This window comes from Anopheles funestus, chromosome 3RL (assembly GCF_943734845.2).
Source record: "Anopheles funestus chromosome 3RL, idAnoFuneDA-416_04, whole genome shotgun sequence".
In the NCBI taxonomy this organism is placed as follows: domain Eukaryota; kingdom Metazoa; phylum Arthropoda; class Insecta; order Diptera; family Culicidae; genus Anopheles; species Anopheles funestus.
The window spans coordinates 73,222,168-73,248,058 of NC_064599.1; the positions used below are offsets into that span (position 1 = coordinate 73,222,168).

At 38.3% G+C, this 25,891-nt stretch overlaps 1 long non-coding RNA gene across 1 annotated transcript; it reads left to right on the forward strand.

Moving 5' to 3' along the window:
* The first annotated feature begins 14,955 nt into the window (after positions 1–14,955).
* LOC125766916 (uncharacterized) lies at positions 14,956–16,887 on the forward strand. The gene is made up of 2 exons (XR_007418705.1): positions 14,956–15,905; positions 16,249–16,887. It is a non-coding gene; the product is annotated as an uncharacterized LOC125766916 (long non-coding RNA).
* Positions 16,888–25,891: the final 9,004 nt, after the last annotated feature.

Below are 25,891 nucleotides of genomic sequence, written 5' to 3' on the forward strand. Positions count from 1 at the left end.
AAACCCCTAAATCGATTTTATTTAAGAGAATTATATTATAAAAAAACCGTGTCTTTTATGCATCATGTTTAAGCCTTAAAATAAATGTATTTAAAAATATGTTAAACAAACTGCTTATTTGGCCTCCGCACAAACAATAATCATGTCAAGTCTTATTTTGCATTCACCATCCGGCGTTAGCTCCCCTCCTTCTCCCCCTACCCTCCAGCAACCCTTCTAAGCAAACCCAAAAAAAATACCCCCAAAGAAATGTAAATAAATGTTTAACCAAAACTGGGCATCCCATTTGGTAGCATCCCTGGGCCCCCCAACCGAAACCTGAGCAGCGTTTCATGCAAATCGATTAGACGTACACACTCAATTGAGCAAACAGGCGCTGGTGGTACAGGCCTTCGTTTGCTTCTTTCCCCCCACAGTTTTGGGCCAATTATCGAGCACACGCTGAACGGAAGTGGCCGTGGGATGTGCATGCAATAATTGGACCGTTTCGCATCTGCCTTGTTTGATTTGGGTTTTGTGATCGGAAATAATTTGGCAGGTGCGCATACGGTCTGGGATGTGTCTGGAATAATTCCCGACAAGCGCTGGCTAGGTAGCCAAAAGTTGTTCAAATTCTTCTTCTATATGTTATGCTATTTTTTGGGAGAGGACTCTTGGATAGGAGAGTACTTTTATGGACATTAGATATTAAAACATGACTTACATATTTCTTTACTTTAGTGTGGTTAAAGTAACTCTCTTTCAGATTCAAAGTCACAACAGATCGAAAGAGTATTCCATTCCATTAATTCGAACGTCTAATCGTCTAATGTCCTCAAGGATCTTTGAATGACTATTAAATGGATGTAAATGCCTGGACACTTCCTGCAAGAGTGCTTTTTTATTCGTTTATAATATCCTCGGCACTGTTAGTCTTAAATTACCATTTGTCTTCTAAATTCTAATTTCTTTAAATCAAAAATTGTAAAAAAGATAGATTGCATGGTGGCGACGGCGAATATTCTGACAAGCGTGATGTGGTAGTCTATACAGTTACAACAGTTAGTCTATAACCTGCATCCTAAGAAACCTTAAGATCGGCTTGATGGGCTTAAAAAATATAGACACTAAGAAACAAGGAGGGTTATTTCGATTCTTAATTTAAAGTTTTGGTTAGGGTCCACATCTCAAACTTGTTTGCAAGCGCTGGAATGTTACTGCTTGCAGGAACTTCTTCAAGCTCTCCGAAAGTCCATGGCAATGTTGAAGTCGGCGATGACTTTTGACCCAAGGAGCGTCAAATTGTTGGACGGCATCAATGGTCCGATCGCCTACCTATTCGAAGCCGAAAGTCGTGATCTCGTAGTAGGGTCGCTGCTGGTGCCACCATCTTTTTGGTATTTGTTTTGCTAATCAGCAATTCCAAGATCTGAAGATAGCCGAAACCTTTGGTAACATTTTTGCTTCAAAGAGCAATCAGATGTTGAATGCCTACAAACAGTACGGCATTCAACATAAACGTTTTTGCATGTCTGCCAAGACATTACAATATTTAAATAGTTGAATTAAAATAGAGACATCATTCGATTTTATAAGTGTAATTCTAAGTATTAAAACATAGTCAAAGTAAGTTGAAGTTCGAGACAGAATATGCGAATGATTTGTTTTTTTTTTTTATTAGTTTGAAGTATAAGTTTTACATGAATAATTTACTATTTTTTCTCGTAAACTCCTAAAATGATATGCTGTCACTTTCAATCATGAAAATTCAATTCAAAACACTTAGTTATCTATATATTAAAAAAGCAATATCAATTGAATTATACGTCTAGTTCCCATCTCCTAGCAAAGCGAGGTCACCGTTGGTCAATTAAAATGCAACGCACATCAACGATGCAATCAATCAGAACGAGAATTCTCGTCGAGTGCCACTGTCCTACTATTTATCGATCGGTATTTTAATTTTAATTTGCCGTTCAAGACAAAAAAACAAAACCACTACTAAAAGCTCACAACAAGTCCTTGGATACGTGACACGTGATGGCGTCATTCTCATCCGATGAGCATCTTGTGTCGATGATGTTGATGGGGAGATGCAGGGGAGAGGGTGGAAGGAGGGGGGGGGGGGATTTTTGTATGGCGCAGTCCTTCTCCTAACCTCGTCAAACATTCGCCGTCGAGCAGCGAAACCAGCCGTAAACCACAAAAACCAATAACCTTCAAAGCCGCTCGCCTGTGACCCCTTTCGAGTTTGCTTTGACAGTGGCTTTGACACGGCAAACGGTCGGTACCCGGCCGACCATCAAAGGCGGCGCTTAGAGGCGGGTTATGTTTTGTTTGGGTTTCTGCGGTCCGCGGTGGCGTTGTGTTGGGTGCATCTTTGCATGCCTTTTTTTCCTCATCGACATCTTCTTCTACTGCTGCTTGTACAGAAAATCCCCCTTCGTGATGTGCTCCAGTGCGAGTGTGTAAATGTCGATATCTCCCGACTAATGCCGTAGGTGACATGGTGGCAAGGAGGAGGTAGGAGAGAGGTGTCCCTTCGTCGAAACGTCAAACGTGTGTTAACTTTGACGAACATGGAACGTGAGCAACCTTATCAGTCAAACAGGACGACCTAGAGAGAGAGAGAGAGAGAGAGAGACGTTAGCCCTACCGAGCAGCTGAGCAACCTTAAAGGGTACGCGAGAGGGTGGCAGTCCCGGGGTTAGGAGATGCAAGTTGTTGTTTCGGATGATGCTCCGTCGCTGATAAGACCGGCCGATTGCTTTAATGGTGGCGGGCGGTGTAAAAGGGCGATTAACCGTGGCCGTGTGCGGCTTTTGTGTGGAATCGATTGAACCTTTTTGCGACGGTGTACGGGTAGCTTAAGGGCTAATCGCGTATCACTCAAGCTGTAACGCACTGCCAGCCAACTGGGCGACATTCGGTCAACGAATGTGCGTTTGTCTGTTAGCCGCCATCGAGAAACGTGATCATCGTTTAGAACGACAGTAGCACAAACAAACCCCGTTCAAGCGATAGTGTTGATCGTACTTTTGATGCTAACACTTTACTCTTGCTGGTTAGTTAGCTCCACAAATGATGTTTTGACGTTACTGTTTCATTACGTGCGACAAGCAAGGACACATTGGGTTGCATAATAAAGGTGGAGGAAAGGCTTTCCTTTTTTACAAAATATACGTTACGTCTTTCCAAGGGAATTTAACGTGTATATAGCATTGATGAAATTTTTGGATATTTTATATACCATCCTTAGAAATTTGAAAATTGTAATTACTTCAGCCTTCTGTGGCTCACAATTCGGCTAAAGCCGTCATCCATGATCATATAAATATGCAAAAATAATTAAAAATGTATGATGTTAAGAAGGATCCTTTAAAGATCAGCAGTAGTTAAGTTAATACTTATAATTTTCTGTAGTAAAGGTAAAAGACATTTTTGGAACTGTATTTTTTTATTTAAACACAATTTGCCTCAATTTTTGTCTTCCGTAGTTTCTAATTGATGGTCTTAGTGGGATTTTGTACCTGTCTGGTGGTGTGAAAAACCAGCGATTCTACCACCAGACCACGCAGCAATGTCTATGATGTGACGATAAAACATAGTTTTATTGTTTTAACAAATTCAATTTAGTGGAAGAACTTAGAAAAATTAACATTTTTTAATGGTGTTAATAAAAACATTCATTTCAATAAAAGAAACGATTCTTACTGTAAAAAATGGTTAATATAAAAAGCATGAAAAACAATTTGCATACCGGATTTACATCGAAATAGAAAGAAAAGAGACAGAAGACAACTTTAACAGCATACGTAGAAACTAGAAAACAACTATGCGAACAAGACAAGTGTGAAGGGCAGAAGTGGGCTTGGGTGGTGTGAGGGTCTAAGGCTCCTTAAACGATGTCAAAGGTTGGAACGAATGTCCGCTGCGGAAGGTGTGTGTGTGCGTGTGTATAAGTGTTAATGTTGAGGGGGAAACAAGCGAAGCGGAGTTTACTTTACGTCCCACATTTCGTTTTGTGTTCAATTCGTTTCGATTTATCGAACACCGCGGGTTTCGACCGTGTATGTGCGTCCCCCCGTGTTGGCTCTATCGATCATGGGGCCTAGCAAAGCTGGAACGATGATTTCATCCATCCTACGGCACTGTGCACGTGTTCGCGCCCATTCCAAACCCCGTTCCCGCTACACACCCTGCGCGGGGTGCATCCCACACATGGTCATTTCCAGGGAAGTGTTTCCAAACTCCCATCTCCCTTCTGTTCCCCCACCTCACCCAATGGGAGATCTTTGTTGGGGCTGGTTGGGTGATTGTGTGTTCGGTTTTTTTTTGTTGATGTTTGTATGCACACTTTGCCTGCTGGCGCTGTTGCCGCAGAGCGCTGATCACGTAAATTCAAAGCAACAGCAATAACAGCAGCAATACCCAATCACTAACAACGGTCCCTCGGTAACCACAAATGACAAACAACGCCACCAGCGCTACTATGCTGCGGTGTGCCTTCGTACGCGAAATGACAAGTTTCCAGTGTGAATGTTGCAGTGTTGATGATGAAGATGCTAATGGGCTTTAGTATTGTTGGTAAATATTTCTTACAAAAAGGAGCGATTGTAAATCACGAGAAGTAGAATCACAGAATAGGTCCATTTTTACGATACTATAAGAGAAATTGTTTTAACACATCATATTAGTAATTAAAGATAATAGATAGTTGCAGTCTTTTGTTGAATAAGATTAATATACAATTTTCTGAGACCCGAATTATGATGACACACAGCTCTCGAGTTAAGGTGAGAAAATTGTAACCTTTTCTGGACTCTTTTCGATTTGAAGTGAAATGAAGTGGAAACGTAAAAATGAAATAATAATAAATTTTTTTTCTAATGATTTTGTTGTTTTATGGATTCTTCTTTTTGTTGAAGTGAAGGTTTCTGCACAATATTAAGACACAAACTTCCAGATTTCTTAAGTCATAAATTGGCAAAGACGAGTTAAATCGGAAAACTGAGTAGAGTAATTTTTGTTTTCTCTGTAAACTTTTAAAGTTCTTTGTTTTTGTTTTTTTGTAAAGTATGTAAGATTTTACAGACGATAAATTGAAAGTACTCGAAACCTGTTAGTAAGTCAGCAAAGTTAAACTTAAAATACATTAAATTTTGTTCGTTCCTTAGTGAGTTAAGGTGCATTGTTTTAAATGTTATTAATTTCTGATATGATACAATTTAAAGAAAAAAATGTTTAAAATTATTCAATTAAAAATATGAGGATAATATCGTGGAAACATATTAAACTGACCTGACAAGTTTAATATTTTCGAATTACATGTTTATTGTATGAAAATTCTCATAATCTCATGAAAAAAAAGAAGAGAACATGCAAAAGCTCGTCTTCCTTTTAGGCATATTGGCGCACTCTGTCACGATAAAGTTTGATGACTCCTCAAGTAACTTATCCATCAACTGTATATCCGCTTGGGCGTAATAGGTTTTGCCCTCGCCGCACTAAGCCCCCCAATCCCCTTCACCGCTCCCACCACATCAACGAGTCGCCTGGCAGAGAAGGCTGACACGGAAAAGACTAACACAACCGGATGAGGTCGCGTCCGTTAGCGGGGGCCAGTTGTCGGAGGCTAGAGAGTATCGACCACGCTACACAAAAAAGTACACAGACAGTGGTTGGTGGAGAATAGGAGGAGGGGATAGCGGGGTAGGGAGCGAAACGATCGAATCGCGGCGGCTAAAGATCGAAACGCAAACACCACCATCGGGTACGTAGCACGTTGGCTGTGGCTGGGCGAGACTGCTTGGCGTCATACTGTCTGCCAGAGCGTCGTTTGTTCATGCATTTTGTTGTTGCTGTTGTTGTTGCACGTTGTTGTACTTCACCACCCCACGATCGAGCCGCAACGTATGGGGTTGGTGTGGTGTAACGTCCGGTAGGAAAGGGGCCGTCAGAAGGGTGTGTGCGCACAAGCGGTGAACATTTCAGAAGCCGTAGTGATCACGCACGGCAAACGAAAGGAATGAAAGGCGAAGGTGGAATGGTTTTGTTGTTTAAAAAAACAGAAGAAGAAACTCCCGATGTCCATTTGATGCGCCCCCCCCCCCCCCCCGGGAGGGAAGGACCGGGTGTGCCTATGTGTTTGCGTAAGTGCATGTGCATCAGGGGAACGCGATATGGATGCATTTGGTCGTTGCCAGCCACATCTCCGGTTGCAGGCAGTCACTGTGTGTGCATAAGAATATCGTTATCAACACCGAGTAGAACACGGATCGGAGTGAGTTGGAGCGACCGAAGACCGGAGGTCGTTTAGTTTCTCTTCGTAAAGACTTCCCCGGGAAAGCCATTCCAAGCTGGCCAAGTTGGCAATGTGGGTGGAAGAAAAAAGTGGAAGGTAGCTGGCCCATAGAGGGACGAAACCAGTCATCCGGACGGGCGGTGAAGATCGTTGGAGAAAGATCACCAACGCCATTCGCTGGAAGATGGTTGCAAGTGAGCAAATAAGGGATTTTTTGTTGATGATGCTACCCCAAACCGTACGCGCCAACCAAGGTAGAAGGAGTACGAAAAGACTCGACCAAAGAAAAAGTGCTACGGATGCGTTCCTTGCCATAAAAGCCTAAATGCATAAAATAAGTGGCATACGGTGGAGCACAAGAGCGGAGCACCGAAAGGGCTGGGGAGCACAATGCGTTGGGGCAACATAAAACATGATTTTTTGTTTTACTTTCAAGAACCGAGCGAGAATGGTTTCTCCCCGCGTTTGTTGGCACAATGGTCGAACAGAGAGAAGACAAAAAAAACGCGCCCTAACGCAAGTATGAGTTGCATCGTTCTGCAGCTCGTAAATAAATCCGCTCGACGGCATGCATGGAAGCGAAATGGTCCAAATGTTTGATTTTGGTGTTTGCTGAACATTTTTTCATCACGCTTGGTTAAGGTTAGGCAACAACCGTTTGTTCTTCGTCTTGCTACTGGATAGGTAGTGTTGTAGGAAAAAAATAGTTTTTGTTGTGTTAGCTTATGATAAAGGAGACATTGGTAGATCTTCATCTTCTGTTGCAAGGTGCTAGAAGAAGCAAAACATTCCGTTTTTTTTATTTATCTTTTTTCTATAATTTATACCAGATAATTAATCAGGAAGAAATCATTTAAATGAACATTTCCTATCCTTTTTTATACGAAAGAAAGCTTTTTTAATTTCTCATCTATTCGCTTCCTCAAAATCATTTCTCGCTCAACCAGCAAAACTTCAGCGCTCTTGCAGTGGTTGATATCGAACGGAAGAAACATGGCGTTGTTTTCATTCCTGACGTCAGCTTCAATTATTTAGCAGACAAGTTGTTTGAGGTCAATCAATTCATTGAGCTGCTGATGGACTAATCATCTAAGCAGACAAGACATGTCAATCGAATCAGATCAATACGATTGAACATGGTCGTATACGGGTTTTGGCAGCGGAATTGTGTTTCCAGAGTAGTTTTAAATTTTATTTATTTAATAGTATTATTAAGGCGTTTTGTGAAAGAATTGGTTGAAAAGTTTCAATGGTTGTTTGTAAAAGTATTTAACAGGTTTGATTAAATTATTTTTATCAGACAGATGATTAATTTCGTATAGTTTTATTCATATTTTTTTATGATATCCGTAATTTAATTCTTGTTAATTATTATACATCCGAACTTTAATTCTTGCTTGAATGTTTTGTTTAGAACAAAATTTAATTGCGAAAAATAATTTCTCTTTCAAATGCTTCGAGTCAGTAGTGTCAAACTCATTTTATTTGGATGATAGTCACAGCGGTATTCAACACGACAAGGGTTGGTGCCAAATCTGTTTTAGAGCATTCCTTCCTTTGCAAGACTTGACCTTCTAATTACGGTTAAACGAGATTCAGAAGAGGCTTGTCAAGTGCTCCATCGTTCAAGAGAATTTTTTTTCTAAAAACAAAAATCTACCAAAAAATATTACAAAAATGTTTTAATTGAAGGAAACTCAGGAAGCTCAGTGAAGCTGGTTTGCGGCAGTTTTAATAATTATTGTATTGTTTCTCGCCATTTACTATAAATTATTAAATATTCTCTTATTTGTTATTAATATTCAATGCAAAAATGGCCAAATCTCTCGAAATCAATCAAGACAATATGAATATGTAACTCTTTTGCCATAAAAGTTATACTACGCTTCTGTACTGATTCTTAAAGGATAATATGTTTTGATAAGAGTTATGGCTATAAGCATGGAAGAAAATCTAATGATCGCCATTCTCAGAACTCCGTATCCTTAGCATAAACTACTACACGCATCAAAACTCATGCAAAACATTGTACGCTGTGCTATAAATACGTCTGAAAGCCACTACATCAATCATTCTTTTCAGCTTTTAATGCTTGCACGTCTCGGCAAAACGTCTCGATCATAACTCGAATTCTTCGAACTAGCTTATATGCCTCGGAACGGTGCTATGCTAACTGTGTCTTTCCTTTTTTTTTCCTTCTTAAATTGGCGTCCAAATCAGCAGACAGTTAGCCGTAGGAAACCCCCTTTTCACTGTGAAAGATTTCGATGTGGCAAAGCAGCAACTTGATTCATTCTTCTCGATCTTCTTTTCGCACTAACGCGATGATCAACACTCCGCTTGTGTGTGTGGGGAAGAACCTCGATTTTTCCAGTGCCTATGCGCCGTCCGTATTTTTCGTCCGTAACGACCCGTGCTGGTTAGCGTTGTTGTTGTCGGGTCCATCCAGATGAATGTAGCATTTAACCTTCGCCGTGATCGATCAAAAACTTTGCCAGCGAAAGCAACCGTCGAAGGGTGCGGTGTACGAGAAGCGAACAGTTGAAACACTGAAGAAACACTTGAGCCGACCACCGTTTCCAATCACAGGTCCGTTTCTCCGTCCGTTCTTTACCCTCCGTTCGTCGCAAACCCTGCATCACCTGCATCCCTCTGCCAAGCCGGGTAGCCGAGCAGCTCAGTGTTGATCTGGTGCCTTCCTGTCTGCGCCGTACGAACCGGAGACCCGGGTCGGGTCGTAAGAAGCAGGCGAGCATAAGATGGCGATTAAAGGCAAACGAGGGAGTTGTTGTATGTTTTTGTGTGTTTGTGTGTCTGTGCACTGCACGGTAGACGGCAGAGACCGGACAGACTTGTTGGCGGCAGCATAGCGTCGGGTCGGCTTTCCACGTTCGTTGGCGGTGGCGTTGGAAAGTGGACGAAATGTGTGGTAAGAGATGCTTGCAGGAAATTGAGGATCGTTCGTCGCTTGCACAGATCGCACACACACACACACACACCGAGCAGTTCCAAAAGAAGAATTGAAGAAGAGCACAGAAAAGCGACCCCTGGTTAGGAAGGGTGAAGGGTGTACTGCGGGGTGAAATGTTACACATTTAGGAATGGTTCTCGGACCAGCACCGCGAGCACTATAATTGATTGCCCTGTCCGCAGTTGGGCACAACAGTACATCTTCCTTTTTTTCCCTTTTCACGGGTTCGAAGTTTTTGGTCCACTCCAAACGTTCAAACGTACGTCCGTAGTGAGCGTCTTACACAGCGTCTTGGTGTGTTGGTTTTTCCTTGCCCAAAAATCGCACCAAAAACGTCATTTACGACCATCCAGCATGGACGCCATCTTGGGGTGTCCCGTTTCTTCGGAGGACGAAACAGGGCCCCGTTGCATCATGCCGTTTCCCGCCGTTCGGCATCAAATGACACGGACGGCGTTGCGGAGCGAAAGATCAGGATCTCGTTACTTATTGACAGCAGTTTTCCTGCCCTCGAAACTGACGCTTTTCGCTGCATCCGGTTCTGTGGCCGTTTGTGGAAGGATAATGGTTTATGCGCCACATAAGCCACTGTTTTGTCACTAACGAGCGAAAGAGAGAGAGAGGCAAGGGGTTCGGTAGTTTGGTTGCAACTATCTCTTTGGAAAGCATTTGGAAAGTGTCAATTTCCAGGCAGGAAGAGACATAACGGTGACTTTTCTTTCCATTTCATGACTGTTTCGGTAGAAATGATCTGTTATCTCAAGTGAGTGACAGAGTTTTAGAATGAATAACGGATGGTTCTTGACTAGCTTTACGAGCAAACTATACTCGTTTAGAAGGAAATGGATGATGCATTATTTTGTTTACTGTTGTTTAAAGAGGTACTTCTATTAACAAGTCTCTCTTAGCACTTACTACAATTTATTTGTTGTTTCAAATTTGTTATAAATTATGAATGTGTTTAATTTTTTTTTATTTCTCAATCAATGATGAACTTCATTTACTAAATTGTTTTATTTTTGTAATAAATCACTTGCGTTTGTTTTAGTACATTTTGGTTTAAAGTTCTATATTTTTTTATATTTTATTTAGATCTTAAACTAACTCATTTCATTGATCCAATATATCTGTTTTCTGTTTTCATTTTGATATTATTTTGCAACGATAAACTATATATTAGCATTGTATACTATATTTTCAATATTATATAAACTTTCTCTTTATTTTGGTACTTTCCCGGATTTTTCAGTAACGAAAATGTATTTTAATTTGTTTTAATTATTTGTGCGTTTATTTGTTTTGATTTATATCTTTAATGTTTGCTTATTTTTCTGCATAAATGAAATTTACCGTCAAGATTAAGCAATTGAAATTTTATCAGCATTCCATTTTTTCTATTACATTCTATTCTTGTTATCATCTACGCTTTTATATATTTTTACTTTATATGTTAGATGTAACTTTAATAAAGTTAGATCAGTTGTTTCTAATTTATAGGTTTTTGTAATGGTTTTCTACATTATTATAAATGTTTGTTTCTAACTATTTTTTCATTAATGTAAAATATTGATTTCGTAGCATTTTTAGTATCGGAATATTACAATAAACACATTCGTCTACCTGCAGACTCCTTTATGATTATAAGAGGTTCTTAGAGGCGATTTTCCAATGAAAATCAAAATTAAAATGCGCACAAAAGAAAGTTTTTTTTATCTGCAATTATTATCTAAAAAACAAATTATCCACAGCAAATGAACGTTCTATCCGGCTGTATCTTTCTACCGCCGGAAGTACCCGATTATGGAAGAGTACGGTAAATTTCGTAAACGAAAGAATGGTAAACGGCAATAAAAAAATAAATAGATAAATAAGTTTTAGAAACCGTTTGTTTGATCAGAAGCGCAATTGGAGCGATAAAACTTCTCGCTTTCTTTCTTCCCTCCAAAAAAACGGATATTGTGATGTGACTACGTGCAAGGTTAGAAAGGGTAACAGTTCCCTTGTGCCCTGTACGCGAATTCCTTTGTACGATTTCTACGTACGATAGCAAAATTATCTCACGACCGATAACGGCTGGAATGCGTCGTCCGGAATTTGCGTCCCAAACCACACCACTCCCCCACCCCCCTCCCCCCCCGCATGTCCATCATCCCATTTTGCTCCAACCCTAGACCAGTCTCGTAACCTTTCGTAATGGAATAAAAACAAACCTTCACCTTCGTGTGGGACGGATGCGACGCCCTAAAGTCTGTCGGTCGTAAAGCTTTTCACATCCTTTGTCGACACCCCAGTTGTTGCGAGGGGTGTTGCAACAACCCTCTGTCAACTTAAGATGGAAAATGAAGCGTGTTTTAATCATTTTTTTTGCTGTTGAATTTCGCAACCGAGCAAAATACTGCTGCAAGCAAGATCGATCGCAAAAAGGGCTGGTGTGACAGTTTTCTCCACCGCGGACCGGAAGTTGGTTCTACCTGTTGGTTCGCTCACAGCGCAGTGTCCCCGTGAGGTGAACCTGTGTCGCGCTGGAATGTACCCATTGCTGATTGATGAACATACCCCGATCAGCCGTGATGGATCCGATCCGGGAAATATGCTAATGAATGTGTGTGTAATTTTTTTTTTGCCACACTTGGCTGCTCGCGACTGTGCCGTGTGCGTGCCATCGTGGTTTTGTGGGAAAAAAGTGTAACGAAAAAAGCGCAACTCATGCCGGGGCATTGATTGATCGGGTTGAAGGAAAGTGTGGTCTAACCATCGGCCACCGGCAACCCGGTTCGTGGAACGGTGTTTGCACAGCCCTCGCCGCCGGTGGTGGTCCCTTGTATCAACAGGTACGCCGTCTTTTCCAGGCCCTGCACGGAACGATCCACTTTCGATCGGAAGACAATTTGTCATCGGGTTGGTAAACAAATCAAGCGAGTCATTTGCGTTTGATTGAGAGATCGGTGGCAGATCGGACGGAGTTTTTATTTTTTGTCGTTTGACGGTGATAACTGACGCACTTCTGTGATTAGTCCACGAGGCACGCTCGTTGTGCAGGTTTCGCTTCGAAACGCTTCACCCATGTTTGAAGTGGATTCGTCGAACAGGCAGGTTGTGACTGTTTTTTACTAAAATGTTACAATCCATATTTTAAAGACACGATCAGTATGTTTTAAAAGTATCCTTTTTGCATGTTTTTGATGCTGAAGGTTTCAGGAATTTGTGATAAAAAAATACCATACCAATATCTCGACAAACAGACTTCAAAAAACAAACTCATTCCTATGTGAAAATATTCAATCTTCAAAAATGTGTTTCACATAAGTAACATTTTGCTAATCAGCAGTCAGAATTTCACCTGTGAACCCCTGTGAAACGATTTGCTTAAAATTCTTGCTTTTTTATTAATTTACATAATTGAACTTAATTTTAGAATTAATTTCATTAGTTTTATTTCGTTTAACTGGCAAAATATTTAAAAATTTTAAGCTAACAACCATAACAATTTGAAATGTCTGCCATTTTACCTTATATTTAACGTGTAAAAATCAAGCGCATCAAATAGTAAAACATCTAGGAATCTTCTTGGCTTACGCTTTAGTTGGTTTTCATTAAAATCTGATTAAATTAACCTAACATATCGTAAATTAACCCAATTAACCTAACCTAACTTCACGCTAATTATCCTAATTAACTTAAATCTCAGATTTTCAAATACAGAAACTGATAACGATGTACAGATATTCGATAAGAAGAAGAAGAATATGTTAGCAATCTTTAAATACATTTTCCATGTAATTTTATTCGAATTTATACAAATGATATACTTTTAGAAGAATATCTGGAAAATAGCTAAATTTAGCTGATTATAAATAATTTATTATTACTTTACTAAAATACTCACATGTAAATTTGTACTAGTGGCCAGGTGTAAGCAAATTTCTTATAGAAAATAAGAAAAAAATATAAAAAAATAAACAAATCTTTCAAAAAATCGTTACAGTTTTTAAGTAGTGATAGACTCCGGGTGGATAAAGTTAAGTTTTCAGGATTATAAAAAGTTAAAAGCGGAACAATGTTTGAGTTTTATCATTAAATTAGCTAAACTTATTTTTGCTAGCAAATGGGGCAAGTGGTGAAGGTCGTTACACGATCGGATCGATAACAAATCCCAAATACCAAAGAAGGACAAGAAGAAATATTATTTAATGCAAAAACTTTTGTTTTGTTTTCTGTTTGACCTTTTGAAATGGTGAAAATAAATACTTCCGTGCGGATCAATACCAAAACCAATCAAAGTTAATTGTACGCGTATCAAACCATTTAATAAAAATTCAAATTTAATGATTTAAAAATAACAGACTGTAGCTTTGTTTTTTTTGAATGACTTTCTTTAAATAAAAGCTTTCCACAACATCGTTACCATTTTAAACGATCGTGTTTCAATGCGATGATCCAATATTTCCAGTTTCCTTTTTGTCTTTTTGTTTGTTTTTTTTTTGTCATATGCTTCTTGTCATATCGGGTTGAAGTGTCTCCTCCGGCTGCTACCGAAACTTTTGGCCCATAACAATTATACCAAAGAAAACGGATTTCTCCTGCCATATTCCCGCAGTGGAAATGGCAAGCTCATCAATTTTCTACAACCGACACAGAGATATCGTCGTGACGGTCGCGCAATCATACAGATGGACGAAGATGTTCTCCGTTGTGATGAATGTAAAGAAAAAAAATAAAAAGAAAACAATATAACTAAAAGCAAAGATAAAAAGAAACAAAAAAAATATCACTAAAAAGGATGGTCGGTTTGAAAATAACTGTATCATGACAAGGGGGTCCACTATAATGAGTTTAAAAGATGAAAAGATGTAGCACAAGCACAGGGAAAGACACAACACACAACCGGGTCGGAAACGAAAAACGCGGCCTCCCCCCAATGAAACACATCCCAACCAACCAACACGTTGAGGATGGGTTGTTGTTGGATATTGTCGAATGCGTTTGTTTTCTTTACCCCATCGCGGCAAAACTTCACATTGTCAGTGGTTGTGCGTTTTTGTTTTTTTGTTTTGCATTCATTTTCCATTCTTTTTCCTTCTGCAACCACTTTGACAACAACATCAAAGAACGTCACCGCGCGTAGGAGAGCAAAAACAAAAAAAGTAAAAGCCAAGCGCAAATTTCCGTGGCTTTGTCGGGAACTGTTCCTCACTGTCCTGTTGTTTGCTGAGTGGCCGATCGATGCATTTCGATCGGTTCGATTTAACATACTTCATGGCTGGGAAGGCGCAAAAGGATAGCCTTGAAATCATACAAAAATGTAGAAGGATTTATGGGAATGATGTGATCCACATGACAGGAGTTGACAAAAAAAATATTCAAAGTTTTAAGAGCATTATTTTAAAAGGGAAACATAACACAATAATAAAAAGTATCATTTAAAAAAAGAAAGAAACACAAATAGGCAAAAACAAAACATAAATGTTAAAAGAGTAAAACAATTAAAAAAAGCTAACAACATTTAAAGTACATATTAAACTAAACAAAGAGGCATAAAAATGTTGTAAAATTGTAAAAAATAATTCGTTTATAAGTTATAAATAAAATTTATTTCAATTTAGAGAAAAGCAATTAAAAAAGCCAAAACTTGTAAACTAATAACATGAAAAAAAGAGCAAAAAAACTTAAAATCAAACCTGAACAAACGACCCTGGCCACTTTCCTCGCTTTCTGTATCTCCCATCACATTTTATACTACACTTCAATGAAAATGGATAATTGCAAGTGTTGAAGATTGTTTTATACATTTCGCGCACCATTCTCGGTTCTAAAACATCAAAAAGCAACGCAGTGTACAGTGCAACAACTGCATCATGGCTTATCGTTGCTTGTTAGTTGCGGCACGGGCAAAATCTCATCACCAGCAAAAACCCATCTAGATAAGGACGACCGACGACGGGCCGAAAAGTCACTGCACAAGGTGACCGAAAATACGCTCCGTTCGTGTATGCGGCTACGTGTGTTTGGTTTGTTTTTATTTTCTCGTATTGTTTCTTTGTTTTTCGTTTTGTTTAGTAACTGCAGAATGACAAATCTGCTTTTGGAGACAGACCTCCAGATCGTACCGTCGATTGCTGATGAATTCGTCCCGGTTTCTTGAGAGCGTTGGAATTTGAATGTGGAAGAAAACAACAAAATAATATTAAACGATCGCTTGTGAGATAAACATAAAGTGTTATTTGGCAAAAAAAAAAAAATGTTTCTATCATATATTAGGGAAATGCCGAAATGAGTAGAATAAATTAAGAACCTTTCTAAGAGGCTTAATAAAAAGGCTTACGTAGTCCAAAAAGTGACACACAAAAAAAAGCAAACACCATGAAGGGCAAACTTGAGCGAAACGAGAATGGGGCGTAAAAGTATGGCGCGTTTTGGGATGGTGGAGTCGTATGTGCGCGCAAAAAGAAAAAGGGCAGCATGTATTGGGGATACTGCGTTCTACGAACACAGCGACACTGCTTACGGCCATAAATAAGCGTACGGGCAGTACGAAGCGAAACGTTGAATGCGCGCCGACACTGCCAGACATTGTGCCGCCATCGTCGCGATCACGTTTTTCTGGCGCGACAGCACACGCCGCAGAATGATTTTTAGAACGCCAGAGGAAGGGTAAGAGGTCGAGAAGAGAGAGAGAGAAAGAGAGAGAGAGAGAGAAAGGGAGGATAGAAGAAAGATGGTAACGGAAGCTGATGGTGTGGGTTTTGTCCGGGTTTGCCTGATCATGTTGCACTTTGGTGGTTGAAAAAAGGGTCGAAGAGATTGAAATGCAATGCCCATTTTAATGCAAAAATATGGTATTTTGTTGTTTGAATTTACTTAAGAGTTTCGTTGAAATAAACTATTATGTTATAAAAGAAAAGTTGAACAAACCTCAGCCATTAACATTATAGCAAATAAAACCACGAAATGGTTAATTATTAAATATTCTTTTTCTTTTTCGATGCACCAAAAGGGCCGAAACCACTTGCCGGATGGAAGTCCCCAGAGGCGTGGTGTGGACTGTGGCTATTAAGGAAATGCCAAGGAAAAAACATGCCACCGTACACGACGGAAGCACATAAGCGCACGCTATAACCCACGATCGAGACAACCTCGAGTCGGAAATGATCGGATCGGAAATGTCGTCGCCAGTGGTGAGGAGGAATCGCATCGTATCATCTTAACCATACACATTCGATGCACTGCCTGTGCCTCTTGAAGCCCCGGGTTTTCTGCTACCACACAACTGACTGACTGTTTCTATCGCTACCGTACGCCCACTTTCACGGCTCGACGTGCGGTGATTCATTAATTGCGAGCGCTAGAAACACGATCGCTCAAGAATGAATGGTACGCGGCTAATGGTATAAATTTAATTATTATTCTTCCCCTCGGTCCACTGGTGGTCTTTTTTTAACTGTGTGTTACTGGAGGGAATTTAATCTGGAGTTTGGTGGAACGGCTGGCAGCGGAAAGTCGGATCTGTTCCGAGCCGTTACTTGAATTATGTTTTATGTTTACGATCGTGTAATGTACAACGAATGGTTGAAGATTTGTTTTGATTGTTTGAATGAATTAATAAATCGAGTATAACGTGATGATTTTTAAATAATACTTTGAGTATATTGATCATACTTTATACGTGCAAAATACCTACTAACAAGATATTAGATTGAATTAGATTGAGAACAACACTTGAAGCATAGAGGATGAACGGAAAACAAAAATTTTACTAATTATAGCAAATGAACTACGAATGAACTGCAGGGCTACTGAAGGATATACAGTAGATAACGGAAAGCCAAGCGAAATAGACTTAATGTAATCTACTGTCTACTAAAACAATCTATTTACATTTGATACAATTTTATAATATTTTTTTAGGAATAGTACAGATAATCTTGCAAACGAATATGAAACCCCAAGTATGTTAGTGAATCTGTAAAAATTGATATAAAACTAGTTTTTTAATTAAAAAAATGACGTTCAATGTCACATTTCAGTTTCACCTTTTTTATCATAAATCTGTTTTTTTCTCAAAACAACAACTGTTTGGATTTTTATAGCACGCACTGTAATAGTCGATAGAAATATTATTATTATGTACATTAGAATAAATAATTGTAGTTACAATACACCAACAGTTTGAGTTATTTAAAAGAAAAAATAACAAAATTGTGTTTAAACAAAATATAACCATACTTCTCCTAAATACAATCATGTTGAGCAAAACTTTTATTAATTTCAACTCGAAGTACAGCAAAACTGAGCTACTATCACTTCCCACATACCAAAACACTAACACATTTAAAAACAAGCACTGGTTCAAACGCACCCACCTTTTGTGCAATGTTATCTCGCCACTTATCGTATGCCATTCCGGTGGAAGTAGAAATATTTAAACACTTAAACGGCGCCACTAAGTGCACCGTTTCCTGTGAAGCTTGGTTACATCATCGGGAGTCAAAAAACAGCCACGGCCAAATAATTGGACACTCCATGCATTGGAAACGCCATCGACTAACAGGCGAAACATACCGTGACGGGTTTTGGTTTTTCAGTTTCATTTGCTCAGCCTAATTGGAGCAGGGTTTCAACAGCAGCAAGACACCAACCGTGCGCGTATATTTGTTTGTTTTGGTTTGATTTTTCTATTCGCTTTTCGCTTTCTTTGAAATTTTCATGGACCAGCACGGTACCGAATGGCACGTAATCCAATTACTACAAATTGCACACGGACTGTACAGGGGAAAAACAAACCCTCCCGGTTATGCTACCGCACTTGGGAAAACTTTCCTCCTCGGTTTCGGTTGACCATTGCACCATCCTGGTTTTTTACTGAACATCGGTTGCGATGTTGGCGACCGTCGCCGGTCTGTCTCTTGGTGCCAGCCGCTTAGGGCGATGATGCGAGTGACTGCATTTACCGTAGCCGTGAGTGAGTTGCAACGCACAGGGGGAATATACAGCTTGACCTCCTTCGGGAAATTATGAAAAAAGTCATATCGATTGGAAAACAATTTGGGAATGGTACAGTTGGCATTCGGTGTCCTCAGTGTGCATTTGTGCGTAACTTCAGGGTTGGTTAGATACTTTACCTGGAATCGTATGTAGGAGGTGATTCAGAATATTATCCACTTTTCTAAGCATTTTGTGCTTGACAACATTTTTATGAAGATTTCCAATTTTTGGTAGGTTTGTTTTTTTCTACATAGCGATGAAAGATTTAAGCGGAATATTTCAGCGCAAACGTATAAAAACGTGTTTATAAAGAATAAATGTTAAAAAAGGAATATTTTACAGACCAAGCATACAGGAAGATCTTTAATATCGAAATCAGAGCTCAATAAAGTTTGTCAAGACACACTGATACTTGACAAAATTTGTTGATAACTCGAATAATATAAATTTAATTGTTGTTTTCTTTCTCTTAATTTTTTGTTCAAACTTTCGTCTAAAATGCTCCAACTACGAGCACATAAGTCTTTAACTTTGAAGTATACTCGTTATTGTACCAGGATTCAAGGAAATTTGAGTATCTCGGAGACTACCGTTCTCTTATTTTATTTTAAAACAAAATCCTGGAACATATCTTCAAATCTTAGAAAATAAAAACAATATTTAAGTGCGGCAAAGATTAATGTAATAAAAGCAAATGATCCTTAAAAATGCCATCAACTAAATTCCAGGGTAGATGTTAATATTTTAACAAATAATGTAGTCATTTCTCGAATAAATAAATAAAAATAGCTTATTGCTCATGTTTGATCATTTTAAAGAAATACTTCGCTATAAGAGCAAAAAATAAGACAAAAAAACCATGTCCGTGGTAGTTTAAATTCAAGGTTAAAATAAATAATACTACAATGCATGTCGAACACGACGCTAATGATTCTCATGAATGTTCAAAGCGGTACGGGTATGTGGCTCTCCTTGCTACAGCTCTTTGCCATAATGGAAAACAATAAAATCGACCGAGCGAAGCCGATCCCAAACCGTGCGGCAAGTGTATTTGGATAGATTCTTCATTCTGCCACGCCGCATCGAATCCGGACGGCTCCATCATGTCTGACGAATATGAAAGGTTCGTTACACAGTAGCCTCCTGTCAGGCTTACGAAGCTTACGAGACGAGTGAACTAAACCCCGGCGCGTTGTAGGCGGAAACGACGAGCAATGCCGCGTGTGTTATAACTTCATAAATGTGCAAAGATTTGTATTTGTTCTTGTCGTTAGAGTGTCTGTTTGACGCGTCAAGAAGCCGCATTCGGAGTTGGGACATACTTGTAGCTGTTTGCTGATAGTAAACGTTACTGAAGTAATGATACGTAATCCGTTGGGGCAAATACCATGAAAAATAGGATAACAATTTTAAGGTTTTGAGGTTATTAAACATATATTAATTAGAATGTCATCAGTGTAAAAATATTTATGGTGTGACACACAAATGTTGTGTTCTCAAAAGTTGGTTTACTGTTACAAACCGAGGTGTCGCAAAGCTATATTAAACTCTTCATGTACTGTCTGTCGTTATTTTTTTGCTAACCCACCCAAAACACCCAGCTCCGTCATAACAAAAACACGGATGGCACGTGGCGTCGGGTTCGCCGCTTTTTTCCTGTTTAAGTTTAAATTTCCTTTTTGCCACCCAGTGGTCGGTTTGTGTTCGTTACCGTTTAGTGGTGTTTGTTTATTATTTACCTGTTGGTTTGTTGGATTTGCAAAAAAAAAAAACACATAACAATTGCTCCATGTAACCGAATACTACTTCTAGCCGAAACTTCTAGCAAAACTCCCCCTAAAACCCGGAGATTCAACTGGAAGACATTTACAACACGGAGTCAGAAAAGGAAAAGTTACATCATCAGTACCAAAATAAATGCTTCTAACACGGATTCACACTTCAATATATAGTCGTGAGTGGTGGTAGTGCGTGTGTGTGAGTTTTGTTTTTTTTTTTGTTATTTGCTGAAATCGATCGATCGATGTGTTAGAACCGGATCAGACAAGAAATCAACCGACAAAAAGTTCACCATTTTTTAAAGAATAAACACATTAGTTTTAACAACTTATTTAACATAAAAATGTTTAAAAAAAAGTTTTACTAAATGTTATACGATTTAACACATATTTTTAATGTCTTTTCTTGTTGACGTTTGTGTGCTTCGATTTAAATATGTTATTAAACACATTCAACAAATTTGCAATAATTGTTTCTATAATGATGAGTCGAGGCTCGATGAGGTGTTTATTGCTTGATGATTCGCACAAAAAGAGGACGATTCTACCGGCTACCGATCGCACGATGCTGTTTCTTTGTGTGTGTGTGCGACACACACGTGCGCACATGCAGTTATGAGTGTCGTATCGCCTGTATATAACGCCTAGTCCTCTGCTCTGGTCCAGTACCGATATGCCTTCTCCTTGGCATATAACTCCTCCGGGGGTAAGAGTCGAGACGCCCTCGTCTGACGGATGCAGTTGTTCGTGAGGCTCATCATTTTTTTTTTTTTTTTACGTATCATTTTTTCATAAACGTTATAATAAGTAATCTTAATACTAGCCCTATCTAATCCCTAATCATTACTGCTTCGCTTAAGGAAGAAGGAAGATAAATTTGTCGGTATACTTTCAAGACTTTACAAAAATAAAGTGTGGAAATATGACTAATTCTTATTTCTGTAGTTTACAAACGGAATACATAACATTACAAACAGATACAATATGTGCTTAACTTTCCAGTAATTTCAAAGAGATCATTCAATTCTTACAGTTTTGAGTCGCTTTATCTTACTCTTATGCCTTTTTACTCCTCTGATATTTTCGAACGTTTTTTCTTTAACATTTTTAGCTTTAGTTTTGATCGCTCTTGGTTGAGTTTTTGTCCTGATGTTTGGAACTACGAATACGTCTGCAGACTCCGTAATAGATGGTGGAGAATTTTTCTTGATATTTCGGTTCAGTTGTCGTTTAATCGCGTTATCTAAATTGTGTTTTGCGTCACAAAAAAGGCGATTTGCTGTTTCCAAAATCTGTGCTGGGTTATCCTGATTTGTTTGGTTGAACGTTAGTTCATTTGGTGTGAACTTAGTGGCAGAATGAATTGTATCATTATATAACGCTACTGCTATTCTTATCATGGATTTTACATCATAGCCTTCATATTTGCTTTTGTTCGTATTATAAATCTCGGTGATTGTGCTATGTGTTCTTTCGATCTGTCCATTTGATTCCGAGCATGACGCGTATTTTAATGCCACTCTTAATGAACCCAAGTAGTTTTTCAGTTGAGTCGATCTAAAGGTTGTTTCATGATCCGTTATAATCTCTTTTGGTAGGCCGTATTGCGCAAAATATTGAGTAAGTTTTCTTTGTACTTGAATGATATTCTTATTCTTGATATGTAGCATTTGAAGATGTTTAGAAAAGGAGTCTATTAAAGACAGGAAACTTGTATTGTTAATGATATAGATGTCCATGTGTATCCTTTCTAAAGGCTTGTTGGTTATTGGTCGTGGAGATATCATTATGTTATAAGGTTTACGATCAAACTTATGAATGTTGCATATTTCGCAGTTATTGGTGAATAGTTTTATCTGCCTTTGCATATTTGGAAAGAAGTATGCTCGTCTAAGTTTACATTCAACTTCTGAAATGCCGCGATGCGCTCTGTTATGTTCCTTAGTAATGAGAATATCTTGCTTTTGTGTATCCGGTACATCTTCTACTATCGTTTGTGTTAATACGAAATGACCTTTGATAGAAATATTATTTTTGAACGTATCTTGTACTAGCTGAATCATATTTTCTGGGGCATGAATTGCAGTTTGCTTCCCATTATGGATACTTTGCAAATGACGCCTAATATCTTCCATTTCGAAATTTTGTTTAGTTACAATTATCCTATGGAAATTCGGAAATGGGGTTTCTTTTACAATCGATGGATCCGTATCTGATATTTTGAATATCAACTGATTTCGGTAATAATTAATGGGCCTCTTCGTCATATGCATGAAATGATCACTTGAATCTTCAGCTGAATGAATGGTCTCACATGAATTAGTTGTTTCAGAATTTGTAATTTCCACGGATTGCATTTTAACGTTACAGTGATTTTGAGCTAATGTTTCATTCGTATTGATTTCTTGGGGTATTCTACTAAGGGCATCGGCCACAACATTTGTCTTGCCTTGTTTGTATTTTACTTCGTAGTTATAATCCTCTAACTCCAAACGCCAGTTGAGTATTTTTGAGTTTTTGAACGATGTTTTTATAAAAACTAAGGGCTTGTGATCAGTTACGAGAGTAAACTTGCCTCCATACAGATATGGTTTGTATTTTCTAATTGCCCAAATTATGGCAAGCGCCTCCTTCTCGGTGGTTGAATAATTGCATTCTGTTTTGTTTAACGTTCTGCTAGCAAATGCTATTGGCCTTTCTTTGTTCTCTTGCACTTGCGACAAAACTGCGCCAAGTGCGAAATTACTAGCATCCGTTGTTAATATGAAAGGTAAATCGAAATTGGGATAAGCTAATACTTGATCTGAGGTAATGATATTTTTAAGTTCATTAAAGGCTTTCAGAAAGTTTTCGTTTTCATAGTTTACTATTGCATCTTTTTTTAGGCAGTTAGACAAAGGTTTAGTAATTTTTGCATAGTCGCGAATAAATTTTCGATAATAACCTGTTAACCCTAAAAACTGTTTAAGCTGTGTTTGAGTTGTAGGCAACTTCCAGTTAGAAATTTTATCTATGATTTCGGGGTTGGGTTTAACACCTTCTGAGGTTATTATGTGTCCTAGAAAATATGATTCTTTCTTCAGAAACTCACATTTATCTAATTGTATCTTCAGATTGAAATTTGCTAGTCTTTTGAGAACGGTATCTAAATTTTGTAAGTGAGAAGTTAAACTACTGCCAATAACAATAATGTCGTCTAAATAGACAAAGCAAATAGAGCCAACAAGTCCAGTTAGTATGTGGTTCATCATTCGCTGGAAAGTTGCGGGCGAATTTTTCAAGCCAAATGGCATCCTAGTAAACTCAAAGTGCCCATGTCCGGTAGAAAAGGCTGTTTTTTCCTGATAAGCAGGATCCATTTGAATTTGATGGAAGCCGGACTTTAAATCTAATGTTGTGAAATAAGATGACTTTCCCAAGTTATCGAGAATCTCGTCAATTTGCGGTATAGGATACCGATCGCTAATTGTTTTTTCATTTAATTTACGATAGTCTATAACGACCCTTATTTTTTTTTTGCCTGAGGCGTCTTTCTTTTTTGGCACCACCCAAATGGGTGATGAATAAGGACTGCTAGAGTGAACAATTATTTCATTATCAAGCATTTCTTGAATTTGTTTGTCTACTTCTGGTTTGAAATGGTGCGGGAAACGGTAAGATTTCGTATAAGTTGGTTCATTATCTTTAGTGATTATTTTGTGTTTTATAACACTTGTAGAAGATAGTTTTTCTCCTTCTTTTAACAACACTGAAGAGTTTTGAAGAATTGTATTTACTAAACTTTCTTTTTCTAACGGTGAAAGATGTTCTGTCCGAATTAAAGATTCTATAATTCTGTTATCTATCTGTTTACAATTCCGTATGGGAATAGGAGTAATGGTTTCAAAGTTGTTCACATTTAAATCATAAGTTCTTAAATCTGTTGGTTGATTTTCATCCAAACTTAGAACGCTAACAGTTGATTTGCCTTTTTCAGCTTTATATAAACCTGGCTTAATTAAACAATTTTTGTACAGAATTTGAAAGGATGGTACTAACCAATCTCCGTTTTTTAAAGTATTGATTGTAATGAAATTATTGTACAGTTTTTTCGATGGGAAATACTTGGAAAAAGGAATAGTAACTTCGTTAATGATAATAGCTTCCTTTGCATAGTTGATTACAGATTTGTTTTCTGCTAAATATTTTGAACCCAGAATTCCATCAAAGAAGTTGTGAAAGTCCACTAAATAGAACGTTTGTTTTGGCAATCCAAAACCAAGGAGATTAATCGTTCCCTTCCTATCAATGGGATGTTCACCCGTTATGTTTTTTACACGTGTGTTATTTATCGGCACGGTTAAATGTTCTGGAATAATTCCATTTCTCAAAATATTTTTATTGGATCCAGTGTCTATTAACAATTTCAAATTTCTTTTGGATTTCGTATTCACACAATTTAAATATGGAAGAAAGTCTACGAAACCTTGGTTCTTGTAGCGACTTCCCAAAAATTTGTCAAGATATCATCTTCTTCGCAACTTGAAGCTTCAGCTTCAAGCAATGGTATTTCGTTATTATTCAAAAAGTTCTTATTGGTTGTAAACCGACTTTTAGTTGATGTATCAACTTCCATTTTTTCTGTTGGAGCTTTGTTCTGAGTTTTCCTAGGAAAATTGGTTTGAACATTTGGTTGAGTTGTCCCCTGTGTATTTTTAAAAATATTTTTACCAATCGCATTTGCTGCATAACTGTTCATTGTTCTGTTAGGTATAGTAGTTTTCTGATTTTTCACTTCGATTAATCGTGAAGAAATTTTTTCATTTGCGGTAAATTTGCACAGGAATGCATAGGCGCTTTCAATGTTTTCAGGCTTAGCTGCTTGCGCGTAACCAAAATATGGATGCTTTAGTCCGGCAATGAATGCGGCTAGCACATCTTCTTCAATGAATATGCAAATAGCTGACCAACTATCACTATAAATTTTATTCTGCTTTGCGATCGTTTTAATGTTAAGCATTATTTCTTTTGTTTTTTTGTAATACGAATGGATACTCATATCATCACTTTGTTTATTTGACCAAAGCTGGGCTTTGTATGTGGCTAGTTCTTGGCGATCGCCAAAAGCTTCTATCAAAACTTTTTTCACATCATTGAAATCTGAAGGATTTCCTGCTAGACATAACGCGTCTTTAGCATTACCAGAAATTTTATTTAATATCGACTGAACGTAAATATTATACACTTGGCTGCTCACTAAATTTTTGAAAATACTAAGCGTGTTTTCTACCACTATTATCCAGGACTGTAGCTGCTTACGATTTCCATCATACGAAGGGATCGATTTGATTGGATCAGGGATCCGAAAAACATCACCAGCAACAGGAGTAGACAGAACAGGCATTGTAAAAGAGTTTTGAGAACACGTGTTTTCAGGGTTCGTCAACCTGTGCAGTGAATTTTCATACGATTCCTGTTTTGCGGCTATCTGTTGAATATTCTCATTTAAAATGTTTATCTGCGACATTAATTGAGTCAAAATATTATTCGCTTGTGTTTGCGTTTGCGATTCGTCGAGAGACATCGTTCCTAGCGTAATATCAAAATTTACTATCGGAATATGTGCTAAACTATCGGAATCAGTAGAGTCGACACTGTCACTGTATTCACTATCACTGACGGGATCACGCCTGGCGGATAATATCTTATGCAGGTCACTCATACAAACGCACACGCTACGAAAGAAAAAAAAATACACAGCCCGTCTATCTAGTAGTGCGGTTTTGTGCCTAGATTTTGCGTCTATCTAATAGTGCGCTCAATCTGTAGCGTACACGGAGTACTTAGCTCTTTTTATTATTTGAGGTTAACTCAAAATGTGCTTAGGTGGAACAAAAG